Source organism: Haemaphysalis longicornis, unplaced genomic scaffold (genome assembly GCF_048455015.1).
Source record: "Haemaphysalis longicornis isolate Haplotype H1 unplaced genomic scaffold, Haemaphysalis longicornis Haplotype H1 scaffold_5, whole genome shotgun sequence".
NCBI lineage: Eukaryota > Metazoa > Arthropoda > Arachnida > Ixodida > Ixodidae > Haemaphysalis > Haemaphysalis longicornis.
In genome coordinates this window covers 203,070,070-203,096,573 of record NW_027526385.1, presented here as the reverse complement: position 1 = coordinate 203,096,573, position 26,504 = coordinate 203,070,070, and positions in this window count along the sequence as shown.

The following is a 26,504-nucleotide window of genomic DNA, read 5'->3' as shown; positions in this document are numbered from 1 at the left end:
GTATGAGTACACCATGCTCATTAGGCCCGTGAGCCATAAAATAGGCAGTTCTTCAGAAATATGAACAGCTGAGTCCCCCCTAACTTTTCTGTCGCAGCCATAGTCGTAGCCCCTTTTCATTCACAGTTACGTCGATGAGATTTTTTACGTGCTGAAATCCCTTGCAATGTGACGTTGTTTTATGCTTTAGCTTCCCAGGAATGGCCCCTCGTGTTTCATCAGACGCTGTTATGTAAAGATGGTGTGAGCCAAACGGTAACAACTACGGTGCGCTTGGACGAATTCACCCATTCTCATAACCATGGCAGTAGCTTTACAAAATGAGTGCACTCCTTCGGTGTCGCTAAACACCACCCTTATTCGCTGCTGTTCGCTTTTTGCGCACATGGTGTTTTTTATCATAGAAGGCTTGTCTGCTCAAAAACTAAGGCGTTTTAACATAAAATTTATTGATTGTCGTAGTTTACATGTAATATTTATGGAGCACTGGCCACCAAACAAACCCGCTCCGAGTTAGCGATGCTTGCACTCGCCTAAATAAATTATGTTCGAGAACGTATGAGCACTTTCATTGTAGTAAACGTGTGTGGTTTTTTTTCTATTCCATATTTGAAATTTGTCATTGCGTTTTATTCGCATACAACTAGGTGTTGAGTAAAAAGAATAAATTAATAAACTTTTTAACACCAACGCCATAGTAGATGCTAAAATTGGGTATCACTCTTGTCTGGTAGTGCAAATACCCACTGCAGTAAATAAAAATGTTCATTTATTTTGATACAGGAATCGAAACCTCGGTGCGGTTTCTGTAAGAGATTATGTTACGTTGGAGCAGTCGTTGCTCCTCTCATAGTCTAACCAGTGGTACATACCGTAAATATTTCTTCGGGTGTGTGTGTAACGTCACGCGAGCGAAATATTCGCCATAAAACCAAAATAGCTCCGTTTCTCGTGAACCTTTCGGATGAAGTGTGACGCTTCTGCTTGTGGAAGTATTGCGAAGAAACGATCACTAACAAACTAAGGTTTAAAAGAGGTTAAGTATTTCGCCTTCAAAGTAAGTGAACAGACTTGAGGGTTCTGAAAACCTATTTGTGAAACTAAGGGCTTGCATTTAAAAAAAATGGCATGAAGCCAGTGCCCAAAATTTGGACATTCAAAGTATAGGAATACGAAATGATAACAGCGTTTCAAAAGACGTTACCCCATAAGCAACATTCAGGTGTATTTTCGTAATACCGAATTGGTTATAATAATGTACTTTACCACAAAGAGAAAATTGAACACTAAGGGCGTCAAAATATTCCACAGAAATCTGTACAAAACCAACAATAATACTTACATCAGCAAGCTGCAACAAAGATAACAAAAGTGCCTCCTTCGCCATATCATAAAATGGAGTCGCTCTTAGAGTTCTGTATTGAAGTTAAACAAGCCTACAAAGTAAGTGTTAGGTTTTTGATCCTAATTTTGTACTCAAAACAATGCGAATAGTTGGTACTTCATTGCTGAATATAGATTTAAAACTGCAATAGGTGACGCAGTTCTCTTCTTTTTAAACGTGCCTCTTAATTTTTACTGACATGTGTAACCTAAATAAATTTTACCGCTGGCAATTTATCGTTGTCACAGGGTTCAAGCGACATTAAAAAAAGTACACTTATTGGTATTAGGTAACTCAGATTGCAGCGTGCATAGACCTCAGATTCAGCAATAAACATGTTAGAAAGCCATTTGTTTAAAATGCTTTACGCGACTGGAGTGAATAGGATGAAGCTAGCAGAGCACAAATAGTCACTCTGCTGCTCCTGAGTAATAACGATGACCCGAGGTAATTTTTGCCACCATAGACGGTCATTAGATCTGCATAAAACGGGGCAAAGTTCACTAAAATATAGGGCAGTGAGTACTGTGGTGTGGATATGTTTAATTTCCCGAGTCCTATACAGCAAAAGCACGCTGGACATAAAAATTGCAATTGCTAACAAAATTATTCAACAAACAATTCCTTGTATTTGGGTAAAAAGCACATATTAACCGAAAGCAAACACAACAAGCAAAAGGGCAGAAGTTTATGTCGATCGCTTCATAATGGAGTTCTTTGTTAGTGACAAAAATTGCCATAACTTTGTAGACAAAGCAGAGGTACAAAAATGAAGAAGAAAGAAGGGGCGCACGATCCAAAAGGTTACCCTTATTTCTGTCGTGTTTGCCGTATGCGGTTAACACCTTGCATTGTATTACCTTTTCGGGGACCCGGAGCGTATTTGTACGTTTTTTTATCCGTAGAACAACTTGGACATTCACGACTCTTTTTTGTACTTAGGTACACGTGTAAAAAACATGACGCGTTAGCATATTACAAAATGTCTGTGTGGGAAAAAAGCTGGAGTGGAATGTTGCTGCAGTAAGGTAACCAACGATTTCCTCTGTTTTATTTATGTGATCTCTGCAGAACCCGCATAAAGAACATTTACCTTTCTGCACCATTTTTACACAGCATGCCTAAACAAAATCTCGTTATTGTTGGTTTTAAAAGAATATCTAAAATAAACAAGGGACACGCAGTTAGTTCATGGTGCGAAAATACGCAGCGTTTTCAGTTAAGGCAATAAAATAAAATACACAAACGTTCATGGTCTAGTTGGCTTAGTTCTTTGTGTTTTTATTCGCGCAAGGCAATCAACGGGCAAAAAGTTTAAAGAGTTAAAATAGTTTATGATATGCCTATTATTGAACAGTGAAACGTATTCTCTTTGTGTTCACGCTTGAATAGGTTAAAAATCGACCTATTTTGATGTTCAAAAAGAGGTGACGGACACAAGTTTTACAAGTTATTTTTATGTCTATTTTGTAAACTTGAAGTGTATGTTTCAGATCATTGAGTTTTGTTACCCCGTAAGCTAAAATTTAGTTCCGTCTGTAGTCAGTAAGAATAATTGCAAAACAATATGCTAACTATGTGTTTATACAATATGTATCTCAGGTTTACTTATCTGCTTCAAAAAAAGGGCAATTTGCATGGCGCTTCTCGTTTAAAAACATTTGATGCTGTACAGGTATAAATTTCACAATGTGAAATAGTAAAGGTCGCGCTGGGTGCGTGAACGAACACCATCTATTCCCGTGGATTTGCGCTCTAGGAAAGTTCGAAATATTACAGAAGCATCAAAGAAGCAGTGAACGGCAGTGTCCACTCACATGGGATAGCTCCCGATTGGAATACAACTCATTTCCTCTGTAGCTATTTTTATGCAGTCACTCCTTACTAGACATATTCATAGAGAAATAAAAAAATTCTCTTTCTCTATGACATATTGGCCTTAATAGATAAACTTTCAAAGAAAGCGAAAACAGTTCCATCTCCGCAGAGCAACACAGTTTCTGAGTTTAAACAAAGTAACCGCTGCACAACCAGAAAGAAATACACTTGCTTTTCCAAAAACCACATTATTACCAGGGCAGTTTCATGGGCTTGTATGAAAACCAAGCTAACTAACCGACCTAGTGCCTGACTAGTGGCACTACCCAATTTTGAGAGTGCTGCAACCTCACTTAGAAAATTAACAAGCGTGTAAAGAAAAACTTATGATTTCGGGTAGCAGGAGTTTTGTGCAGTGCGTGGATGAGTTCGAGCAGCTTGCTGCGTCACAGAAGTGCTGTTCTATCCAAAGGAGTCATCAAGTACACAACTTTATAGGGTAATTTTATAGTCGAAAACTTTTCTCTTAGCTGCATTAGCGGATTTGTTCCCACCACAAAACCGATCCCCTCGCTGATATTTTCATGTTGCGATTAACAGCGTAGGTTTATTCCAAAACATAGTTTACTGGGAATTTGTGAAGACAAATTTTCTGCAATTTGACAAACTTCCTGCATTATTTTCGGAGTGCGCAATGACACAAAAAGTACTGATTGTAAATAAAAAACGCCAAAAATATGCTGATTCATTAAAAAGAGATACCAAGGACCTCAAACATTGCAGACCCATCAGCCTGCTCTCATTTGTATACAAGCTACGGTGATATTTAGAAGCCAAAGTAATAGTAACTGCATTCGAGACACCTGAATTACCAACAACACAGAGTGCAGAGTGGGTTTAACAAACGGGTAATCTAGAATTGACGACATCCATTTTGTCAATAAAGTTACAGAAAACTAGCCAGTAAACTCGCCCCTTTACGCCTCTTTAAAGAAAACTCGCCCCTTTACTTGAACTTTAGAGATATTGAGAAAAAGTTTGACTCAGTTCAAACTGCTGCCTTGCCAAAAGAACTAGCGGACCAGAGAATTTACGACACCAACACAAAACTTCTAGACGACAGGAATGAGGCATGTAGTGCCAAGATAACGGCTCACAAGGAAAGGAATAAATTTCCCATCCAAAAGGATGTGAGACAGGTAGATACTATTTCGCCCACACGGTTCACAGCATGCCTGTTGGGTGTATTCAGAGATCATCACTAGAATACAGAGGAGTTGGAAGCAACGGAGAATATTTGATCCATTTCAGGTGTTGCGGCGGCATACAACTGCTGAGGGCGACTGCAGAAAACCTGCAAAATTGGTTTAAAAACTTCCATCAAAAAGCAAGGCCGTTGTACTAAAAATAAGTATGAATAAATTTTAATTAATTAGGAATAAATATGCTGAAAACACCCCCTTCTGTTTATGTTAAGAAGCACAAGAGTAAGTAAAATAATATATCTACCACGAAGACATGGTTAGTGCTCACCCCAAACACCAGAGACAAGTGCTTTCGTATATTAGGTATGGGACGGGGAGCACTTTTCAGGCACTCCCGAATAATAAAAAGTACGCTACCTCAATCACTCAAAAAATATTTACAACCACTGCATTCGCCTGTAATGACATACGAAGCTGAAGATTGATGATCTAACTTAGATCAGCTTAACAGGCAGTACAACCGTTAATATTTCTGGTTACACTTGCAGAAAGTAAACGAGCTTCCTGGACCAGGGAACAAATTAGAGTGGATGTTTTATAGTTCAAAAGAAAAACAAAAGTAGTTACACGAACCGACCATCAGAGGAGAGTTAGGATAATACAGTTGATACCAGGAGGCGGTTCAGAAGAAGGGAAGGCCAATACACGATAGATGGATAAGATGCGGAAGGTCCGTAGACAACACTGGACTCAAGCGGCACAATATATAGGCCGTTAATAATCAACGGAACAGGGTTTCGCCCTACAGTGGTCCTATGTAGGGTGGTTATTGTGAATAAATAGCGTTTAGGTCGTCTTGAAATAAAAATGTTGCCACATATAGCCCGTAAGTGAGTTGCGTACACTGGCGTCCGCAAAAACAAAATCGCTGTGTTTCCCCTGCGACAGTTGATCCTTCGATTTTATGATTTCGAGAGTTATGAAAGCAGATATGTAAAGTTGGCGAGTAAAAAGAACATTCTATTGCTGAATAGCCTACACCGCTTACAAAAAAGACGGCAATGCTCACTTCAATACTGAATCAAATCACAGAGGCGTACAATGTGTAATGCCAGCCCCTTAGACCCGATGTGTAACGTAAACGGCAGTTGAAACATATAACGTCAGCCATATACCGGAGATAGGCATGAGGTTTACTGTGTAGAGGACTTCGGGTTACGTCCGTCATCGAGATGCGCTAGAAAAACTGCCTGGAACAACCTCGCAGAGGATTTTGCTAACACACGGCGTTATTCTGTAGGGGCAGAAGTGACGTCGTAGCAGCTTGTCGCTGACACCGCTTCATTGAATCGGCGTCCAACCGCTACACAATCGCCTGGGGGATACGTGGCACCTAGGTTTCTGGAAGTGCAGAGTACGGCATCCACAAGCTGGCGGAGTGTTGCACAATTTCGACCAAGCTGGCTTGTCTTCTCCGCACGATGTATCTCTATTGAGACGTCGGCGTAGAAGTCATGCTCTAGGTGCGCCAGTACGGTGTCGATTATCGTAGCAGTGCGTCTTCTGATGAAAAGCTTTAATGGTGCCATCTGTGTATTTTTTTGGATAGCTGTGTTTACACAAACGTGACATCAGGGGAGACTTTGTTCAATGTCGACCTTCATTGGCATAAAATATTTGAATCAGCCACAAAGTGATGGATATCCCACGGCTCCTCATTAGAACTTTAACGGTTTCATGTTGCAGAGCATCTTCGTGGTGGAAGAACTTCGCGACTTGTTTTTCAGTCCCTTTTGGACTAGCGGTGGTCTCGCATAGTGCATCAGGTATCTGTCGCTACGACAAGTATTTGTCCTCCACTTGTGGCCTAGGCAACCGCCTACATTGGCTATTCCAATCTGTCGGAACGGCCTCAAAGGGACGCCGATGAGCAGCAAAAGTCTGGTGGCTCTCGTTGGTGGAATATGTAGTCACTTCTTGTTACGCCAGTTCCGGACCTAGTGGGTGACGTAGCAAGCAAGGTAGGGCCAGTTATATTTGGTCGTGATCGTCCTCGGCGTTCCTGCATTAATGATGATGGTTCTTCATTACACAATTTATTGATGTAGTCACGAATTTTGCCCGTGTAACCAGACGGTACATTGTCTTGTTTATGTTCTTCACTAGCACCATTTTTTTATCGGAATGCAAAGGAGTTGCGCCTTATTGTCTTTTGCCATGCGACGTCACGTTCATCAAGTTATACGCACAAGATGCACAATTACGGTTGGCCCGCTGATGAGTGGATAGGCCGCTTTCTTTCATGACGCCAAGACACGCGGCGTCTTCGATGGAACATTGCAGCAGTGAGGCGACAAGAGTTCAGAACATGCAATTCGCGTGGGAATTTTTAAATGATAGTCACGTTAAAAAATTGCGGGTGCAGTCCCTACTGTCCACAGCACCCACACCGGCCTCCAAACGTAGCATCCAGCTTTGCTAAAGGTGGTTTCCTTCCACTTAAAATGGGGAGAACCTAAAAATACCCAAAATATTGGCGATACGCGGTTTTTCAGAGGTACGCATTTTGGCTTCTCTGTTCAGATATAGAAGCGATGTTGTACAGTGGCCTCAGGACTTAAGGTAGGTGATAGCCAGGCACCAGGTACTGTTCTCTTCCGAGTAATAATACAGCGGTGATCTTTGTGTACGAGGAGGTATGTCTTTTCTATTCCATTTAGATTTTAAATTTCAGCAGTGTTGCAATCCTTCAGTAGCGTGAACGCAAGCCTTGCCATAAATAGAGGTGCTGGCTCTTTTTAACAGATGTAGAAGTCCTGTTAAAAAGTGGAGATTGTATAAGGGCTGCAACAGTGACGCAATTCGAGTACTTGCAGAGTCGCTTTCCCAATTTCTGTATTTCTGTTTTTTTACATTATGAATGCGCGCATTCATTCTCATATCGTAAAGGCAAGGATATCTTTTACGGAGTGGCTGGAACGTATTTTGTGACGGAGAAGCCATAATGCACTGTGAAATCAAAATTTATAGCCGCGCACTGGATGATATTCTTCTCATTAGCAAGCAGCGACAGCAAAGATCTCGGGTCCATAAAGTACGACATTTCCTATGGGCCTCGTGCACTGCAGTTTCAAATAAACACGTGGCGCCACCTGGGAGCGGCGGCGGAATTTTTTCTGAAGAACAAAATAAACATATACAGCAGTTCGCTACGCGGCTTAATTTAAACAACAACCGTAAAATAAGTATACAACAACTACCAGGTTTTTTTTTTAAATTCACAGTTGTTATAATAATAGAAATATTACGCTGACGAGTTGTGCGGGAATACAAGCCGAAATAATTCAGAAAGCGGCTCTTCTCCAATAAAAGCAGACGACAGTACACGAATCAGCTGCCTGCGACGCCGACGTTCACGAAGCACATAGTAGCCGAAAAGAAATAAAGTGAAGAGATCCATAAATGCATTTCCGTATGTGAACGCTACTTGGAATAAGACCGCTGCAAAAAAATGCCGTGTATCCAGTGGATATTTTTGTAGCGCCTCAAATAGCCTTTGGTGTGCACGCACCTGTGCACGCTCACGAAAATACATGGAACAACCGACGGATATGCATGCTTGAATTGTAGGTAGTCATACCAGCAAAATATGAAGCTTTCAAACGAAAACAGAAGCGTAAATATTCACGCTACACTGCGACAAAACCGTAAACAGATGGACACACACCAGCTACAATTCGGATACTCGCATCTACACTTTTATTGAAAGGAATCTCAAATATCTCAAACATGTATAACTTGTAGTTTGCGTTTGAAAAGCGAGTTCAAGTGGGGCTTGTTGCGCAAAATATTTTTGCTTGCAAAGATAACTTGCACAAGCACAACTATTAACGCTGGCATGTAGTCATGCCAGTGTAGTCACACAATCATCACGTACAACTCTGTCAGCTTTGAAACAATCTCCATTATTCAAAATGGTCTTATATATTTTATCAAGGGCACTCCGAATGCGAGAGGAATCATTCGTGCACAATTAAAGCTCCTGTTGTTTGATCTACCATATCTGTGCCCGTGTCTATGTCGAGCGATAAACAAGGTAAATAAACATTCAGAGGCTTTCATGAAAGCCTCGTCTCGCGCATCTACGTCTAAAAGTATTCGCATATTAAGTACGCATTTATAAACCTATGAAAGCACTTCAAACACGTATTGCGATATTTCATAAGCCCATCCAACGAACTCATCGTAGTTTCAGCAGTTTGAGGTAGAGTTTACTCAAGCAGTTGGCATTTCGAAATACCTGCTTCTACAAACCTGAATCTTCGGGCTCTTGAAGCCGCTTATCCATGGTGTCGCAATATACACACAAACCTTCGCCGCGATTTCGCACACACAACACATCAAATCACTTCCTGAGATGTACAAGGCACAGTGGAGTGTATACACGGGAGAAATTCGCTTCTGCAAGCACCATGAAGTCGCGTAGTCGGTCTTCTCCACACAATAAGCTGTCCGCCAACTGCTTGGTTATGCAAGCAGTTCTAACCCAGCCGTACTCATCTAATAAATCAAATCCACCAAAGCGACCACAGCAACCAAGGCGTTGCTGGCGTCGTTGGGACGTTATGCCGTTATTTCTTGCTCTTCGGAGGCCGGCAGCCCCACAAAAAATTTTCCACTGGTGGAGCGATCACACCCTCCCTCACACATACATAATCGCTTCCGGGAGGCGATGCACACACAGACGCACACTCCTGCACTCCTCTCGTTCTCCTGGTAACATCGCGGGCTTCCGTCTTTTTATTTTTATCTTTTATTTGGGCGGCGCTGCAGGTGTTCAGTGGAAGCTGTTGCGAAATGACAGGGATTGTCTCCGCTGCGCGGAGCGGAGACAATCCCGCGCTTGTTTAAAACTGTTTTTTGTGTGATGCATCGCTTTCCTGTCGCCTTTGCGAACCATATTCTATTTAATAAAGTACCGTTTGGCTGTTTGTATCGCATGGCACCAGAATAGCGGTCATTTCTTCTTTCTCTTCTAATAATCGTACTGCGCGGAATACTATCCTCCGGACGTCGTTTGCTCACGGACTTCAGAAATTATGCCTCCATTGTCCGCAAGATGGCGCTGAACACAGCATATCAGTGGCGCCACCATACAAGCGCACGAGGTCCATAGCATTTTAAGGTTCACATGTTACCAAGGACAATTTGAAAATCAACCCAGCTATAAGTAACAGCTCCGGCTTCTATAATCAGAATGAGAAGCCATGGGGCGCACTCTGAGCAGTATGGCTCCCACAGGGAGGTGCATCGATTACTTACAGGAAAAGCTTTCTTTCCTGCGTTTCGTTAGTCTGTGTAGTTTAGAACTGGCGCGTTTTTTGTGATAATAAAAACGCAACAATAGTATATACTGGAGGATAACGTTATCAGGCGAAGAAGCCAAAATTCACCGCGAAACTCCTACATTAAAAGGCTGATAGCTGGGCTCCGTGTATTCTCATATGACAGGCTGCCACAGCGAGGATCGTGAAAAGAGTGCAGGCGTAGCTTTCCTTAACGCATTTTCCGTTTCTACTATTTAGAAGGGGTGGGTTAGTTTTAATACTCTAAACGCATATCTAGCCATAAATGGAGTGGACCGCTCTTATTATCCACTGAAGATACCGTAAAGCACAGTAAAATGCGCTTTTTAGAAAGCTGATAGCCAAGCAGTGTGTTTTGTTTTGGAATAATGACTGTTTTCTCTTTTGATATGAAGACTTTCACAGTAAGAAGGCTCGAGTACCTAGGGGTTAAGGTGTATATTTCCTTTCTGGAGTTTTTTTATTAAGAAACATAAAGCATCGAGAAATTACAGGTGCAGCCTACGTAATCCATTTTTTATTTTGTACACTTTAAAGTTCCATCCTTCGTTTAATTTAAACCAAAACCTACCCTAAATACCCTAAATACCCTAAATACAGGAGAAGACCTGATGGTCGGTGTAGTCAGCGCTTTTGAAAGGGAATTTCCTTGCCGCAGCACTCTTCTCACAATATGACTGCCACAACAACGATCTTCGACTTCTTAGAGGTAAATATCCAACTGCTTTTCATTACATCTTTTACATTATCAGGCGCAAATTCCTTCTAATAAATTAAAAACGATAGCCCTAATTAGAATGCCGGATCCTATTATCAGATGGAGCGGGTATAATGCACCGTGGACAGACGGCTTGGGAAAGCGGTATGCTGCGCTTGCTGTATTTGTTTCATATGAACAACTGCCACATCAAAGAACATCGAGTATTTAGAGTTAGAGCTGCGGCTACTGCATTTCTTATTTTGCGCGTTTTAGCAGGGAAGCGATACTTTTTATATTAAGCGCAACACTAGCTCTGAGACAAGTTTCCGGTTCCTATGAGTAGATAGAAAACCATAAGGCACTGCGGAATAGGCACTTTAAAATTCTATAGCCTAGACACAATGTATTATTCTCATAATAAAGACACGAAAGACAGGACCGTCGAGTACTAATTAGCATAAATTGCCGTTTGTGTTTTTTATGGTTTACATTTTAGCCAGGGCGCATTACTTGGGAAATACTGACCATAACAATTGCCACACAATTATGCGACCGGTTTTTCTTACCAGTCAGAGAGGCCATCTTGCATCCTGTAAGCAATGCTTTAAAAAGGTGATAGCCAAGCTCCACGTATCCTTCTGATACAACGAGTGCAACAGTAAGGACGTTCGAGTTCTTAGAGGTAAATACTTCTTTTGTATTTCATTGCATTCGTATATTTAGAAAGAGTGAATTCCTTCTGATATCGCAAACACAACCATTAGCCTAAATAGAGCAACCGCTTCTTCGAGTTCTTAGAGGTAAATGTCTCTTTTATTTCATTGTATTCGCATATTTTAAAACGAGTGCATTTCTTCTAATATCGCAAACACAAACGTAGCCCTAAATAGGGCGTCTGGCTACTAATATAAGCTGCAGAGGCCGTGTTTCTCAATCGAAGCAGTGCTTTAGAGAGACGATAGCCAGGCTCCCTGTATTCTTCTCTTACAGCAGCTGCACAGCGATGATCGTCGAGTACTTAGAGCTATAGGTTTACCTAATGCGCTTCCTAATTCGGAACCTTTCCGATGGGGCGCATTCCTTCCAATACCGGAAACCTAAAAATAGCCCCAAATAGAGTGTGCGGCTGCTATTACCAGATGTAGAAGCTATAATGAACAGAGAAAGCAGGGATTCAACCATTGTTGTCCGGGCACCATGTAATCCTCTCATACGACGACTGTCACATCAAGGAGCATCTAGTACTTACAACTATAGCTTTCGCTAATGCATTTTTTGAAATTCTACATGTTAGAACAGGCGCCTTCGTTTTAACATTGCGAACGTATTTGTAGCTGTAATTATCCTAGCTGGCTCCTATTATGACATGGAGAGGGAGTGATGAACTCTGGAATCACGATACGGAACACCTTTGGCAGAGCACCACGCATTCTTTCGTGCGAGCGCTGCCATTACGAAGACAATCGAGAACTAACAGGTATGGCTTTTCCTAATGCATTTTAAGGTATATACTCTGTACATGTGCAAATTCCTTCTAATAAGGTTATTGCAACAGTATCCTAAAAATGTACCTGTTCTTGTCATCAGACGGAGAAGCCATAGTTCCCGTTGTAGACGGAGGGTTTAGAAAGCTGAGACAATTATCCGTGTAATATTATTATACCACCAGATGCCATATCAAGTAACATCGAGTACGTTTTAAGGTATATCGCTCGCTGTTGCATTTCTTTTGTTTGTATATTTTAGAAGGGGCGGTTTTCTTCTAATATTGTAGAAGCAACTTTCGGCATTAATAAAGTGGATGGCTCTTATCAGCAGAAGAAGAGACCAAAATGCTTTGTGGACTGAGTACTTGAAAAAGCGCATAGATGGGCACCACGTTTCGAAAAAGCCTATAGGGGCACCAGTTATTCTTATCGTATGACGGCTACGAGAGAGAGGATATTCACGTATCCCTGTATATAGACTCTCAATTGTAATTCTTTGTCGGTAACATTTCAATAACTGCTCATTATTTATAATATAGGGAACACAAAAGTAGCCACAAATATGGCGACCGGCTACTCTTACCAGATGGAGAGGCCATCTTGCATAGTGCATAAGTTTTCTTTGTACGATATAAATGGGCCCATTACAATAAGTTTTTTTTTATAATTTCCAACATGATTTCAAAAAAACGTGTATTGTCAAACTCATTACGTTTACAAATGACTTGCATTAATTTCTTGACCACTCTTTTGTAACTGACTGTGTCTTTCTGTATTTTTCCAAAGCATTCAATGAAGTTAATCATCCACTTTTCCTATAGAAATTACCTATTTTGAAAATTATCCACAAGTCTTACAATTTTTTGCTTGTGTCTGCCAGCCAAACTAATTCCCTGAGATACCTGTGCGCTCAGGTGTACCTCAGGGCTGTGTGCTAGGACCCTTACTTTTAAACACAAAAGTCTTTCTTGGGCTACAAAAACCCAGAAATATTGATCTCTCGGTATGTCTGTCTGTCTGTCTGTCTGTTACTTGATTCAGCCACCCGGCCAAAGCACTACCAGGCCAGCGCAATAGTCTTATATTATCACAGCTAAATCTACCCGTTTCAGTCAGCTGTAAGGGTCATAATTGTCAACATCGTTGAAGAAGCACAAAACAATACGCATATATGATACAACAAATTAATACAGCAGTGATATTTGCAGTGTTCCTTTATAAATCATACATCCTTGATTTTGCGAAATAAAATACCTCATCAACTGCAGCGGAAAAAGTCACTCCGCCACAGTCTGCTGTCGCCCGCGCCACTATAGCTTCTGGCGCCATTTTAGGAAATCAACCGGCAGCAGTTACGAAAAGTTCCACCAGATAGGTTCCACGTTCTGTTTGGAACGCACGTGCAGAAGTGCAACGTGGTTTAATAAACGCTTAAATAGGGCGCCTCGATTCACTCAATGCTCCTCCGTACGTCCGCGTCGCCATCGACACACCGTGCCTGGAGAAGTTGAATGCGGTAAATTTAAAATGATTTAGCCAAACCATTGCCGTCTTTACCCTAAGAAAAGCGCGACATAAGAGCAGCAGCATGAGAGGTTAGCGGAGTATCGAAAGGAGGCAATTACTTGGCGAAGGTCAATAAAGACTACCGTCTTTTGTCGACATTTGCTACGAACGGAGCAGATACGGGGCCAAATTTTTCTGATATCCATTAACGACCTGCTTAGTTATATTTCTTCTTTTACTGCCTACAATTTGACCTTAATATTTGTACTTGTTGCAAACTTTGGCATATAGAGCCTAATATAACTAAATTTAAAGTGATGAGGATGTCCTGTAAATAATGTTTTTCCCTTTGTATTTTTATAAAATTACCCCATTAGAGTCTGCACTGAAATACAAATACCTTGGTGAGCACATAACTGGATACCTCTCCTGGTGTCGAGATATTGGTTTTATAACATCTGAGGCTAACCGCATGCTTGGGAACTTACAGCAAAATTTTTAGCACCTTCTTCTTTAAAATACCAGGTACATGTTACTAACGTGCGGATAATACTACAATGTGCTTTGTCAACTTGAGAACCTGGACATACTAATTTCACTAACGAACTTGAAGCTGTTCAAATCCGTTTTGTGAGATTCATCCTTTCTAACTATCGTCGTACGGCCTTTGTATCTTCTATGAAATACAGTATGAACCTAACTCCTCTTGTTGCACGTAGAAAACTGTCCCGTCTGTGTCTAACTCAGAAAGTGTATTATATAAGCAGGTACTCAAATGATACTGAACATAGCCAGCCGTTTTCATATCTGAACGTATTGACCATCGTCAAAAAGTTCATATCCCGCACCAAAACACTCACCTACAATCATTCTTTTTGGCCGAAAACATTTCGTGAGTGGTGCCAACTGCCTGCTTCATTAGCTTGCATTACTCACCCTGACTATTTCCGGGAAGCATTGTCAAATTGCTTGACGAAAATGCTTTAGTTTTTTTTGTGTACTACTTTCTAGTAAGGAGTACTTTTTTGTTTTTTGTTGTTTATTGTTTTTTAGTGTATTGTTTGCTTGTGTCGATCCGCCAATACTGTGTTATTTTGCGGCGAATGATGTGCGCTTACCATTTGTTGTTCTTTTGTTCCTAGTGAGATTGGATTTATGGCTGCGTTTATAACATTTGCAGCACCACGTTTTTAACAATATTGTGTATTTTTGTGTGTGCAATTGCTAACCACTTGTCGCGTCCTTTGACATCTTTTTTTTTGTTTTTATGTGAGCCCCTCCCGCTCTACAATGCTTGTAGGCCCCGAGGGTAAAATAAATAAATAAATAAATAAATAAATTACTTCCAACAATGTAAACCTGCCGCAGACTTAGAGTAGCCATCTTCCATATACAGACAAACCACAATGCGACGTGCAAGCTGCGCTTTAGATAGAATGCTGACAACTGTGATCCACCTAGTCTTCTTATATGACTTCTGCCATAGCAAGGATTATCTAATAATTACATGTATACTATTCTTAATGCATTTGGGTATTTTGTACTTATAAATGGCCACTTTTTTGCTGATCCTAAAACAGCCAGCCATAAATCGAGAGGTCGGCTCTTGTTATCAGATAGAGAAGCCATCTTGCACAGTTGAAGCATTTCCTAAAACGCAGTTTGCTAGTGTCTGCGTATTCTGCTCTTGTTATCAGATAGAGAAGCCATCTTGCACAGCTGAAGCATTTCCTAAAACGCAGTTTGCTAGTGTCTGTGTATTCTGCACATAGCGAGATGCCACATCGAGGAGCTTAGAGGTGTTACTAGTAGAGCTTTTCCTAAAACATTTCTTAAGTTTTTACATTTCAGAACGGCTGCATTTTTGATAGTATACTGAAAGCAAACCTAGCCTAATATAGTGTCCGATCCTATTATCAGATGGAGAAGCCATAAAGCAGATTGGACGGAGGGCATTAAAAAGCCCATCCCCTCATATGTGACCCATGTCATACAAAAGCTGCCACAGCGAAGAGACTCGATTACATACCGGCATTGTAATCCCTAAAAAACGTTTTTATTTTTGGCAGCGTTCCTTGTAATATTGTAACTGCAACCCTAGTTTAAAATTGAGTAGCCGGCTGCAAGTATCAGGTGGAGAATCATAATGCACAGTAGAATCATTTCTTTAGAAACATGATAGCCATGCTTCGTGTAGTCTTTTCATATTAGGGCTCCCACAGCAAGGATTATAAGAAACTTTTAGGTATAGCTTTCATATAATATTTCTTCAGTTGGTACATTTCAGAAACAGTGCATTCGTTGTACTATCGCAGACGCAGCCCTAGCCCTAAATAGAGTGACCGGCACCTGTTATAGATAGAGAATCCGTAATGCACTGTGAACTCATTTCTTAAATAACTGTTATCCCGGGTCTGTATTATCTGATTTATTTATTTTTTCCTGTTTGTTTAGGTATTTGTTTGTTTGTTATTTATTTTTTGGACATTTGTTCTTTATTTATTTATTTATTGCTTGTTTGTTTATTTATTTATTTATTTATTTACTTGTTTATTTATGCTTATCAACTTCGCTTCTGACATCGTTCCACGGTTTGTAACTTACCACGGTTTCTTACGCCGTGTGCAAATTTACCAGTCAAAGTTACTAATTTGCACACGTCACAAACCAGTGGATAATGCGTGTAGCTGTCCTTCCTCAACAATTAACTGTAACAAATGTGGTGGATACCACGAGTTGAAGGACTCTCCAGGTCTGTGTCCTTATAAGGAACAGGCGTAGCACTGTGTGTATTGTAAAAAAGACGGACACCTCGCCACTAGCCCAGACTGTCCTGCTCGCACTCAATTCGTCAAAATGCTTAAAAAACGCCAGCAACAAAACCGCTTTCAAAACCGTTACCAAAATGGCAACCATGAACGGCGACTTCCGGACCCGGGCGACTCGCCCTTACCCCTTGCATCGAAAGTTTCAGAGAAAAACTATCTCAGTCAAGACTGCACGCCGCTGGAATCTGCCGTCAGCTGCGAGGATGATCCCAATATCGCCGAACTACTACAAGCAACTGAAAAAGCCGAGATACAATTCGCTGAGGAGATGGCAGCTCTACAGAAAAAAATTTTATTACTAAAACGCAACCATGAGCAGCGAATGAATGACATAAAGAAACCCATTATCACACACAGACCGAATCTCTCCTTCAAGCAAGCATCAAGCAAGCCTCGAGCAAAGAACACTCTGGAAAAGCAACGAACCACCTCTCCTGCCATTTCTCGTCGCCACGATGATACCTCGCCGGACGAACCACAGTTTCAAGTTAATTTACAAGCCCCCAGTGATCACACAATTCTCCACATGTTAGAAAAACACACAAAATAGACAACAACATTCCCAGTCGAAAGACACCAGCATATGCAGTCATTTTAGCAATGCATGCAACACATAGCGGAATAGCTAACTGAGACTCAGAAGACTCTACAACGCATTACCATGCAGTTAGACGTGAGTACTGGTCACAACCGTGAAACCACCGCTCATGGCTTCGTCTAAGCCTTATTTCCACTCTGACATTCTTCAATGAAACTGCTGTTCTCTGAAGTACAGTGCCGAAGAGCTTGGGGAACTTTTCTAGACAACAGGTCAGCCTCTCGCACTCCTGCTTCAGAAAACGAGGGGTACGACCCCAGAAATAACAGGTTATCAGGGCTACTTTATGCCGTCCATACATCCCAAACAACGCGGGAGACAATTCAAAACAGAAGCACAAGCCGCCATATTCATCAGGAAGGACATACCTCCCACTCAGGTTGATACATCTTCTTATTGTACGGAAATACAGGAAACAGTTGCTGTCCGGTGCACTAATATCAAGACGAGGTATCTCTTAGCATCTCATTACGCCCGCCCAACAACATATTATCGAGCTACTCCTGCCATTGATTATTCTTGGCTTCCTAATTTACGCCAGCAATACACGACGACAAACTCCACTTCGTTGGAGATTTCAACGCTAAACACCTAACTTGGCACCACAATACAACGGAACTTCACTGCCAAGGACTTGTCGATAACGCTACCAGAGAAGGGCTGGAACTTCAGAACGACCTCGATTACCCCACCCGTAACGGGCTTCACGCAAATCAAAAGGATACTACCCTCGACCTCACGTGGGCCTCAAACAGTGTAGTTTGCGAATGGCGCCTTGGTACAGACCCTATGGGTTCCGATCACTACCCCATATGGATAACATTGGCAGACTCAACTTTTCGTTGCAAATTGCGTCGCACAGTGGTAGACAGGGAACGCGTTCGCTCCCTCATTGCGGAATACAAGCACACTTTAGCGTTAGCCACTAGAATAGCTCGGGCTGTGAAGCATGCCACTAGACGTTTCGGCGTGCCGGTCGACACTCCTACACCTGACAAACACTAGATCAACCTTTGGTCGACCCGCGAAATCCTCCACCTTCAATATCTCCGCAATGGAAAACAATTCAACGACTTACTCAAAGTTCGGAACAAAACAGCACAAGCTAGACGGTACGCCAAGCACCTCAGAAGAACGCGCTGGCTTGACAACTGCGCAAGCCTAAATGAACAAACTTGTTCCTATAAGCTGCGGCGCACTTACAAAGCGTTCTTTGGTACTACAAAATCATTTTACATCACGCAAAACATCCTACTTGCTCAATCTATAGAAGAAGACGAACTGGAACGAGTTGCAGCCCAGACATTCTTCCCCCAAGATAGCGTATACGACTCGACTATCTACGCCCCAATCTACAGTGATCACATGAAACCTGAAGACACATTCTTCACCATTCAAGAACTGCATATTGCCCTTGAGGCTGTTAATGTCAAGAGCACTCCCGGAAGGGACAAAGGTACTTGTCAAATGCTCCGTAACCTTGATGAGAAACATAAAGAACAGTTTTTGGCGGAAATTACACAATATGGGAATCTGGGATACTCCCTGTTGAATGGAAGCACTCCGTTGTGCACCCAATACTAGAACCTAAAACCCCCCACTTCCATTTCCAACCTTCGTCCCATTTCCCTTGCATCCACTCTTTGCAAACTGATGGAGCGCATGATCCTTACTCGTCTCACCTACCTGCTAGAGACAGCGAACGACGCCATTTACGACCCTGCACAAACCGGGTTCCGGCCTGGTCTGACAACTCGTGACAGCCTGCTCTTATTACGACCAATGATAGAGAAAAAAAACGCAGATAGGATGCTAATACAGCTCCACGAGTCATTGTTACTATTGACCTCAAGAAAGCATTCGACAAAGTTTCCCAAACCTAAATCATTTCGATTATGGGAGAACTTAACATAGGTCACAGACTCACCAATTTGTTCAAGAACTTCCTCTGCAACCGAACGTTTGAAATCCATACGGGTAAAGAGCACCGCCACATCTTCCACAACCACCGAGGTGTACCGCAGGGCGCTATTTTATCTCTGACTCTATTCAATCTTGTCATGTCAAAAATTGCCAGGCAACTCCGACAGATACCCCACATTCAAAGTACTACATATGCCGACGATATTACTATTTGGATTGACCCCTGTAAGACAGACCTGACCCAACAGCAAGTGCAGGTACATGTTCAAACTGCACTCGATACTCTCGCCGATGCCCTCCAACATAAATGGATGCAGCCTTCGCCTGACAAAAGCACATGTGTTGTTTGGTGGAACACACCAACAGAAGAACGCCTACACTTTTCAGTTTGTGCGATTGCTCCTTAAGCCGTGCCCCGAAAAGTGGGTTAAAGTTTTGGGCATCCCTGTCCCTAAGGATGGCGGCTGCAGTGTGTGGCTAGAACAAATAAAGAAAACATGGCATCAACAGCTTCACATAATCAAACGCATAAGCAATCGGTTAGGAGGGGCTACAAGGGAGACACTCAAACTATTGACCTAGGCTGTCCTCATGAGCAAAGTGACATATGGGGCAGTATGCTTCGACTTCACCAAGTCTCAGTTGCAGCAGCTGGAGTTGCTACATCGTGAGAGCCTTCAAGTCATCACTGGCCTTCCCAAACATGCCAAACTCGAGGAGCTCTACAAGCACGCTCAACTCCCTCCTCTCACAGAAATCCTCCGAACCCGTCAGGAAGGACACGACTTCAGACGAGCATCCAATCTCGCCGGCCGTGCGCTACTCGCGCTACTGCCACAATGCGCGACACCACAACATCCCATCCCTTTGCCGCTTCCACCATTGGAGGACTTCATCGCGGTTAACCCAAAGCCACTCCCAGTCACCGGTCCTACGCTTCGACACTCGAACAAACACAAACTCACAGCTGAATTGACCGAGCGGTTTCCACATAGCGCTGTTTACACCGACGCCACTTGGGACCCAACCATGAATACTGCCGGGTTAGCCGCCATTCACTCGACATTTCAAGGCTCCTGTCAACAAGAATATCCAACAGCGCCATCGTCTACCCACCCCCAACTCGAAGCGATATAACTGGCTGTCCGACAACTTCAATTTTCTGACTGGCCAAACAACAGATCATGCAACTCTCTTCACAGCCAGCCAGGAGGCATTCCGCGCATTGCGTCGGGTGCCTTATCAGAGTTCTATCTGTGCGTTCATCAAGATGCTTGCCCGAAGGTTACATTGTACAACAGGACTGCAAATTTGGGTAGACTGGGTGCCAGGGCACTGCGTTAACTCCTCCACGGAGGCCGCGCGCTGTGGTGAGCGATGTTCTTTCCACCCGCTCCCACCCAGTTTTGCCTCATAACGACCCCAACTTGGACCCCTTTGAAGCCCGTGCCACCTACCAGCGAAGTACTAGAGCTCGACTCCGCAGCCACATCCCTGCCAATGACTACCCGTTACCTCCAGGACTGCCACGTGGCCTTCAGGTTCTGATCCACAAGGCTCGTGCTAGGGCGGCGCTTACAGATGACATCCTTTTCAAGTGGAGTTCTTACATACCAAAACAAGGGCGGCCACCCGTTCTCCCAGGCGTACCGCAAGCAATACACCTCCGCCGGCCATGACACCACCCACGTGCGTGACGTGGTCTTTAGGAGCCACACCGACCATTGAACATCTCCTTTGGACGTGTCCAGGACTGCACGCGGAGCGCACTTCTTGCAAACACAGAAGCGTTACGTGTTTGACGGACTGGCACTACCCACCCGCTTCCATAGCGCCGCAGTTGTTTGCCTCCTTGTGGGACTTCGCTCTCGCTACTGGGGTTCATCTGAGAATGTAAAGTTTTCCCGAATTGACACCCCCCTCCCTACCCGCCCCCCACATAGGCCGAGTCGCCATCCGTGTCAACCAAGTTTTATTTATTTATATATTTATTTATTTATTTATTTATTTATTTATTTTTTTTTTATTTTTATTTTTTTTATATACCCTATGGGTCCGTGGGCATTACATAGAAGAGACTGAATATTACACAGAAAAAAGAGCAGATCTTTACAACACTGTTCAAAAAATCAACCACGTGAACAATAGAAACTACAACACTAAGAAAAGAAAAAGAAACGTTTAGGGGGCGAGAAGGGCCGAACAACGAAAATACGCAGACATGAAACCGGAAAAAACATCATAACATCATAACTATTTATTTTCAAGGAAGGCTGAATGCGCAAATGTAAAGGATGAAGTCTGCATCGAGATGGATATGTGGTAAGGCAATGAATTCCATTCGGTGATGCTGAGTACAAAGGCGAAATTTTGATAAGCGTTTGTTCTAGCCAATATAGGGTTAACACTGTGTGCATGATCAAGTCAACATGAAACGCTCCAGGCTGAACGTATAGGAGTGCATACAAACGGGTGGACGCTGTGATACAGAGTGGATAAATGACAGCCTAGGATATTTTTTTGCGCGTGGCAAGGGGTGGAAGGGCAAAAGAATTTTTCAAGGACGATTCACTTTGAGGCCGAGCATGGTATGTTAAATGTACCTAGCAGCTTTATTTTGGAATGAATCTAGTAAGTTTGTCTGATAACGATGGTGGGGATGCAATAATATTGACGCATGCTCTTATGAAGGTCCAATTCGTGAAATATAAGCCTGAAACCCGGTGTCAGAGTTAGCCTGTCGTAATCGGTGCTTTAAAAGGCCACGTCTCTTCACTGTTTGGTAGCGATAAATCTCACGTGAACGCTCCAAGTCAGGTTTGCATTAGAAGTAACCCCTCAAGATTTGTCTAAGAAAACATTTTCAAATTGCTTATGACTAAACATGCAATTATTAGGGGACTCATCACTACTTGTAGAAAACTTTACATATTTTGTCTTTTCGGAATTAATTTCTATTTGTTATGTACGACACACAATTGTTTACTTTGTGAGATCAGATTGTGAAGTGGCTACATCATCCGGATAAACTATTGCTTGTAAACCACACAATCGTCAGCGAAAAGGCGTCTGTGGGAGTCAATGCTGTTAGCTGTATTATTTATATATATTATGAACAATACGAGGCCATAAAAGAGCTTTCTGGTATCCCCGATTCAGCGTACACACAATCACATAGAATGTATTTATTTTCAGTCACTGAGTGCGTATATTTAGCAATGCCTCAATCCAACAAGTAGTGTTCAGGTCCAACTGGAGATAGTGAATTTTAAGAAACATTCACATATTGAGGCCCCAACGTGGGACAGGTGGCGCTGCTGCGCCATTCAACAGCGCCACACGCGAAGAAAATCTCAAAAATGGTCTGGACATGCCCTGGCATGTGAATGTGGAGCACCTGTGTTTCCGTGTTGTTTAAAAGTGCAACTGCTCTTTACCGTGAGAATGATAGTTATATGACACACACATTTTTTTGTCAGAAATTAGGCGGGGCGACGCTTGTTGATTTTATTAATTAGCTAATTCATGTATATATTACTTAATAATTTATTAAGTTAAAAATCAAATAAATGTCACCAGGGCTTGTGAGGTATCAAATTAGAGGTCTCGATGAGGGGAATCACGTGAGACAAATTAGAAGTTGGTTCCTGGTTACAGTCATGAGGTAGTCACGTGAGTGATGGATTCGGTTAAAAGTGAAATCGATGCCACTAGGGCTTGTGAGGTATCAAATAAAGGTCTCGATAAGGCAAATCACGTTGTACAAATAAAAATTGCTTCGTGTTATAGTCATGAGATAGTCACGTGAGTCATAGATTAGGTTAAAAGTGAAAGTGATGCCACTAGCGCTTTTGAGGTATCAAACTAAAGGCCTCAGTGAGGGGAGTCACGTGGGAAAAGCTAAGAAAATGCTTTCTGAATAGATTCATGAGATAGTCAGGTGAGTCACAAAATGGGTTAAAAGTAAAAATGACGCCGCTGGGGCTTGTGAGGTATCAAATAAACGTCTCCATGAGGAAATCACGTGGTACAAATTAAATATCGTTTCCTTGTTTTAGTCATGAAATAGTCACGTGAGTCATAGATTCGGTGAAAAGTGTAAGTGGTGCCACTAGGGCTTGTGAGATATCAAATATAAATGGTCACGATGAGCGAAATCACAAGGGACCAATTAAAAATTGCTCACTGCTTAAAGTCATGAGATACTCAAATGAGTCACAACATGGATTAAAAGTCAAATTGTTGCCTCTAGTGCTTATGGGGCATAAAAAAAGGTCTCGATGAGGGGAATCACGTGGTATAAATTAAGAATGTCTTCAAGTTTATAGTCATGAGATAGTCACTTGAGTCACAAATCGGGTCAAAAGTGTAAGTGATGCTACAAGGGCTTGTGTGGTATCAAATTAAAGGTCTAGACGAGGGGAATCACATGGGATAAATTAAAATCGGTTACTGGGTATAGTCACGAGTTAGTCAAGTGAGTCACAAATTGGGTTAAATTCAAAGTATTGTAACTCGGGCTTGTGAGGTATTAAATTAAGGTCTTGATGAGGAGAATCAACAGGGACAAATTAAAAATTGCTTACTGGTTATAGTCATGAGATAGTCACGTGAGTCACGAAGGGGGTTAAAAATCAAAATGGTGCCACTAGGGCTTGTGAGGTATCAAATTAAAATTGTCAATTAGAATCACTTGGGATAAATTAAAAATCACTTTTTGGTTATAGTATTGAGATAGTCACGTGAGTCATGGATTCGCTTAAAAGTCAAATTGATGCCACTAGGGCTTGTGGGGCATCAAATAAAGGTCTCAACGTGGGGAATCACGTGGGACAAATTGAAAGTTGCGTCCCCATTATACTCATGAGATAGTCACGTCAGTCATAGAATAGGTTAAAATGTAAAGTGGTGCCACTACGGCTTGTGAGGTATGAAATTAAAAGTATCGATAAGGGGAATCACGTAGAACAAAATAAAAATTGGTTCCTGGTTGTAGTGATGCGGTAGTCACTTGAGTCACGAAATGGGTTAATAGTCAAAGTGGTGCCACTCGGCTTATAAGGTATAAAATAAAGATCTCGATGAGGGGAATCACGTGGGATAGAATAAATATCGCTTCCGGGTTATGGTCACGAGATAGTCACCTGAGTCATGAATTTAAAAAGGGTAAATGGTGCCAGTAGGGCTTGTGGGGTATCACATTAAAGGCCTCATTGATGGGAATCACGTGGAACAAATAAAAATTGCTTCATAGTTATACTCATGAGATGGTCACGTCAGTCATAGTTGGGTTAAATGTGAGGGCGACGCCACTGAGGCTTGGGAGAGATAAAAATTAAGGGCTAGATATAGAATGTTTTCATACAAACTATTTTTTGAAAAGATAACAAGGAATACTTTCAGGAGAGTATTGGTTTGAGCGAGTCGGTACATAGCGGCGTATTGAAGCACAGCAAAGACGAGCACAGGAACACAGACGACGGCTCACAGGACACTATTTCTTTTATTATTTTTAATTAAAATTAGAAAAATCTCCAGTTTAGGTGACAGCAGTAAACATCACAAGCCGACACAATTCCGCGAAAAATCCGTAGTAGGGTTGAGCACACATTGTGGACCCGATTTTCTCTTTACCTAGTACTTGTTTGCATTTCTTTATTTTAAAAACAACATGGAGGGGAATTATGTTTTCAGACAGTTTTTAGAAACCGTATGTTTTGGTGTATTAGTGAACGTTCTTCACTGTTGATGCGCCACTGATGTCGAGGCCACTCATTTCGGCGCTGAATGACCTCCCGAAGCTCGGTTCACCACTAAATATTATTGATGTCAAACGCCCTTCGGTTTTGTCGTGTAGCGCGAAATATTGACATTTAAAGCAAATTTCATTCACTCGAAAGATAATTTGATCTGCCGTCAGACAGTTGTATCTAATGCTATGCAGTTTCGATCATAATCTCTTTTATTGCTCATACCATAAAATAATAATGAAAATGTGAAGCATTTCTATGGCAGCCGCTTGTGCACACAAGGTAATGCGGCCTTTGCAGAAGACTCCGTGCCAATACATGCCTTGCACAACGTTCGCTCTGGCTGCTTGCATAATGAAGTTGGCCCAACCGGGGTGCAATGGTGAAGTAGCACAATGGCGAGGAGGAAACACAGTGAAAACTTCACATGGGTTGCTCTCAGCCCACCCCCGAAAATATTTGTACGGGGTTCTTTCTAAATACGAGCTGATTTTTCTGAGCCACTGCAAAAAACGTTATTCGGATTTCGACATGTATACTGTAACAGTCCAATGAAGTGAGCCTCAAAGCTGAGCTTTCTCATGAGGTACAACATGTCTAGCGGAGCTGCATAAGAACGATCGTTACAATGATAATCATAGCCACTTATTTGTCTACACCTCGAATATTACGGTATTTGAATGAAACAAGGTGGATGAGTATTCATGTTCTGGAGCCACAAATGTAGAAAAAATAGATATATTACCTCAAGCGTAAATGCAAGTAGGGTGCCATAAGCCCGCTCTATATGGTGCGAATTTGCAAGCGAATTCGCAGCTGCGGCGTCGCTAGTGCGGCAATGTGTGGTTTTGCTGCACAAGCTGAAACAATCTAAGCGATCGATTTTCGTTGCTGCCAAAGCTGCAAAATGCTTCCACAGGCTCAGAGGCACAGTTGGAGGTGACGAAGCGACAAGCGACTTAGTGAGAACCAAAGTGAGAATGGGCTCAAAATACAAGAAGAAGTGAACACTCCTAATATGGCGTTACCAGTTGCAGAAAAGAGGTGGTAACAGCCTCTCCTAAAGTTTTCTTGTTTTCAGATGAAGTAGTTTACAAAGGCTGGCGCCAGTATTCAGATAGTGGTGAATAGTTGTACCGATACGACACAAACAGGTATATGTATAATGGGATACATGCCTGTAGAATTATAATTGCACACTTGAGGAGCAGAAAAAGTATAGTGCTGCCACGTTAAAAGTGTAACCCTGCAAAACGTCTTGCAGGGGGCATCATGGCGCAGTTGCGCCGCGCATTCCCTAAGAAAAGGGTGGGGTCACCACGAGTATTCTTGGTGGCAGTTATGATGGACGGTGCATCAAGTGGCTGTGGCGTTACTCGTTCCGTCGGTGGCTTGCAACATACTGTGAAGAGCATGCAATCCTCTATGCAAATTTTACTACAGAAAAGTCTGTCACTGCAATCACGTGCCGTGATGGGGCTGCTGGAAAATGTCAAATTTTTACTTCACCTGCCTTTCAAATTCCTGTGCTTCGTTATTGACAACTCTTTTCCCGACGTGGCTCGACTTTCTTTTCCCCCTAGCAGCACGATGCTTCCTATCCGCTACTTTGGACGAAGCACTGTTTACTTTCTTGGAGCGCTGTGTGTTGTTTTTTACGGGCTGTTATTCGCGGCAAACAGCCACAGAAAAAAGATCTTTAAACAGATGGCGGGAACGTAAGAGAGTCGAATCGAATTGAGCAAACTGCGACTGCATCTTTAATGTCGGAGGGGGAGCGGAAGAGACCAGGGTGGGGAGGCGACAAGGGGGTTTTAAAGGCACGGATGGCAGATAACTACTGTCTTTCGATGACAATTGCAGCAAATGACGGAGATATAGGGTCTTTTATTTATTTCAGTTCAAAATTGGACTTGCGGGAGTTTAACGCCCCGCGGCT